Raw genomic sequence first — 4,254 nt, 5'->3', positions numbered from 1 at the left:
TACATGATGGAACCTCCATACAAACCCTAAATAGCAGGGTTTGGAGAGCTTCCACGTTGATGAACATGTCGGGGTGCTAGGAGGGTGGTGCACACCCCCATACCTTGCCCTATGCATCTCTTCCAACTGGCTGTTTCTGAGTTGAATCCTTTCTGATAAACTTCTAATCATAAGTGTTTTCCTGAGTTCTGTGAGTTGGACTAGCGAATTACCAAACTTGAAGAGGGGGTTGTGGGAACCCTCTAAATTTATAACCAGTTGGTCAAAAGTACCAGTGACAACCTGGGACTTGTAACTGGCATCTGAAGTGGGAGCAGTCTTGTGGACTGAGCCCTTCACTTGAGGGATCTGATGCTGGTTCCAGGTAGATGGTGTCAGAATTGAACTGAATTGTAGGACCCACAGCTGGCAGAATGGTGTGGACAAGACACCACACATTTGGTGTCAGAAGTGTGGTAAGTAAAAATAGCTCAGAGGCCTGAAGCAAGAAGAGGAAAGGGAGGAGGAGCAAGGGGAGACCTGGGCAGGACACACGGCGTGGACCGGCGTAGTGTTCAACAGGTAATCTTTCTGTTTAAAAATCCCATACTTAAGAGACAAAGATTGACAATTACTATTTTTACTTTCTGTAAACTCAGAGAGGGAAAGCCAAGCCATGCCTTCAGGAGGGAATAGCAATTAAGCAAACATGAAGGCTGGATCCGATCATAGAGCAACCAGGCCCAGGACTGGCCCAGGAGTACAAAATAATGGTGACCTTGCCGAATTGGGGAGAGGAGGAAATGAGGTCACGTGTACAAAACTCCTAGCACAATTCCTGGAACACACAGATTTGTCTATAGTCATCACAGGCACAGGGAAGAAACCTAGTTTCATTTTTCCTTTCTGTTGGAAATGAATGAAACTATTCAATTTTCCTTTCATTTTGCTGTCTGAAAACTGGTTCATTTGAATGAAACCCTGGGCCTAGAATCCAGCAAACAGGGAAGGAGTTGCTTCAGGATAATGAGACACAGATGGAGAAATAGAAAATGATAAAATTTCAACCCACTACTTGGAAATGCAAACACATTTCATGTATTCATGGTCACTGATGTCTTTTTTGGAGCTGGAATGTCTAACACATCCAAACAACACATGATTAGTCTCCATAATAGGAACGAAACAAGCTCCCATTGAAGTAATCAGCTGATCACATTGCAGAGGGTGTTCAGTGCTTTTCAACACACGTGGCACTGGGTTGGTCCCCTGGTGCCTCGCGCTAATGCGCACATGGGGCGTCATCCGTCCCGGCACCTGCTGAGTTCAGATGCTTCAGCAACCTCAGTCATCATAGCCTGACACCTCCAGCTACTGGGCTCAACTCCAGGCCCTTGGGGGATCAGACCTAATTCCCGACTAGGAGGGATCATGGTGAGACTGAAGTGCGTTGGCTGCTTGTTTATTTGATTAAAAAGAGGAAAAAACTCCACTGTTACAGAACAAAGAGTGCAAAGCAAGCCCCTAGACCTGGACCTGTTCCTGGCTCCGTTATTTCACTTACATATTTATAAAGCTTGGCCAATGTGGAAAATCGCACTATTGCTTAGCAACCCAAATTATAGAGAAAATTAGATCTGAAAGAACCATGACAATAAGCAGGATTCTAAAGGGAGATACAGCAAAGAGAAGGATCCAGAATGACTAAGCTCAAGACTGACTCCCCTCTGAGCCTACACTTGGCCCCTAATAATAATCATAGTTAACATGAATTAAGCATTCTGTGGGTGAGGCACTCTACAAAGTATTACACATTCATTATCTCATTTATTCCTCACAACAACCCCTGGGGTGGGTATAATGATTACTTCCATTTTCTCACAAGAAAACAGAGGCATAGAGAAATAGGTATTGGTCAAGATCACTCAGCCAGAAAGAGTGGGTCCAGAATTGGAACAACAGACCCCCAGTGTTTTGGCATCATGCATACTAACCCAAGAGTGCAGCTCCCTGTGCCTCAAACATCCAAAAATGCAATTTATAGGAAAAGATGTAATTCGGAGGGCTAAATGATCCAGACGGTAAGCTCGATTTTTCCCTTCACTGAGACATAGTCATAGATCATTGGAACAAAAATGTTTTTTTCTGCCATTTTTACAAAATGGAGAAAGTATCATTGGTTTTTTTTACTGATTATAAAATAAAATACATGCTTATTATAAAATATGCAAATGGTACAGGACTGTAGAAAATGGAACCCCCCCAAATACATGTATATATATAATCCCATTTGTCACAGATGTCAGAGATAATCACTGTTAATCATTTTCTCTCTCTCTCTCTCTCTCTCCCCCATATATGTATATATATATATATTTTTTTTTTTTTAAAGAAATGCAGCAGATTTAAGAAGCAGCCACAACAAATTAGCTTTCACTGAGAAGAAATAGAAACACTGGTTTAATCAAAACAAAAGTAAAAATCTGTTTGAGGGACAAATCTTCCATACAGAAGAATTTCAAATTAGGCAAGTAAACACTTTTCCCTAATTCTCCATGAATGTGGACCTTAATGCTCCATGAGCATGGCTGTTCTTAGAGACCCACTTCCAACGAATATAGTACAGAAAGGGGAAAACACTAACCTTACAGTGGAGAAATCAGACACTACTTTAACTAAATGATCACAGTTAACATCACCAATAATAATCACATTGACATCATGTACTGTCTTAATTCAGGCTGTTGTACAAAAACAAAAACAAAAACACAGACTGTGTGGCTTAAACAGACATTTATTTCTCACAGTTCTGGAGGCTGGAAGTCCAAGATCAAGGTGATGGCAGATGCGGCTCCTGGTGAGAGCTCTCTTCCTAGCTTGCAGACGACCACCTTCTCACTTTGTTCTCACATGGTAAAGAGAGGGTGAGAAAACAAGCTCTCTGGTGTGTAGTCTTACACAGACACTAATCTCATCATAAGGGCACCTCCCTCATCTAAACCTAATTCACTCCCAAAGGCCTCACCTCCAAATACCATCACATTGGGGGTTAGGGCTTCAACATATGAATTTGGTGGACGGGGGGTGGGGGGGTGATACAAGCATTTAATTCATAACACGTACCCCCTGATATGATGTGATGAGAATTGTACTTTGTGGTCTATTCATGAGAAAACACCAGACAAACCCAAATTGAGAGATCCTTTACAAAATGCCTGACTAGTACTCTTCAAAACTATCAAGGTTGTGAAAAACAAATAATAAAGACTGAAAAAATGGTTACAGACGGTGTTACAGACATGACAACTAAACACAATGCAATACCCTGGATTGGGTATTAGAGCAGAGAAAGGACATCCTGAAAAACCTGAAGAAATCTGAATAAAATCTGTAGATCACTTAATAACATTATTTCAATGTTAACTTATTGGTTTTGACAAATGTAAAAAGGTTAGGCAAGATGTAATCAACAGGGGAAACTGGATGAAGGATACATGGGGACTCTATACTATTTTGCAAACTTCTGTAATTAAAAAATTATTTCAAAATAAAAAGTTTACTTAAACATTTTTGTTGTTGCTTGAAGATAGTTAGGACTTAAAGAGCCTGAAAGTGCTTGCTTTGACAGCACATATACTAAAATTGAAATGATACAGAAAAGATTAGCATGGCCCCTGTGCAAGGATGGCACACAAATTTGTGAAGCATTCCATACTTTTGTACATATATACAATGTAATATTACTCAGCCATAAAAAGATATGAAATTGAGTTATTTGTAGTGAGGTGGCTGGACCCTAGAATCTGTCATACAGACTGAAGTAAGTCAGAAAGAGAAAAACAAATACCGTATGCTAACACATATATATGGAATCTAAAAAAAAAACAAAAAAGGTTATGAAGAACCTAGAGGCAGAACAGGAATAAAGACGCAGATGTAGAGAATGGACCTGAGGACACGGGGAGGGGGAAGTGTAAACTGGGATGAAGTGAGCGAGTGGCATGGACATATATACACTACCAAATGTAAAATAGATAGCTAGTGGGAAGCAGCCGCATAGCACAGGGAGATCAGCTCTGTGCTTTGTGACCACCTAGAGGGGTGGGATAGGGAGGGAGACATAAGAGGGAGGAGATATGAGGATAGATGTATAGGTATAGCTGATTCACTTTGTTATAAAGCAGAAACTAGCACAGCATTGTAAAGCAATTATACTCCAATAAAGATTTAAAAAAAAAAAAAGAGCCTGAGAAAAGAGGGTGCATTGAAGTGAGC

General features: G+C 40.6%; 1 non-coding gene across 1 annotated transcript; it reads left to right on the top strand.

Annotated features, from left to right (window-relative positions):
- Positions 1 to 3,591: 3,591 nt before the first annotated feature.
- LOC136141589 (U6 spliceosomal RNA) lies at positions 3,592 to 3,698 on the top strand. The gene has a single exon (XR_010657762.1). It is a non-coding gene; the product is annotated as a U6 spliceosomal RNA (small nuclear RNA).
- Positions 3,699 to 4,254: the final 556 nt, after the last annotated feature.

Source organism: Phocoena phocoena, chromosome 20 (assembly GCF_963924675.1).
Source record: "Phocoena phocoena chromosome 20, mPhoPho1.1, whole genome shotgun sequence".
Lineage (NCBI taxonomy): Eukaryota > Metazoa > Chordata > Mammalia > Artiodactyla > Phocoenidae > Phocoena > Phocoena phocoena.
The sequence above is the reverse complement of the archived record's forward strand: the minus strand, read 5'-3'. Positions and strand labels throughout refer to the sequence as shown.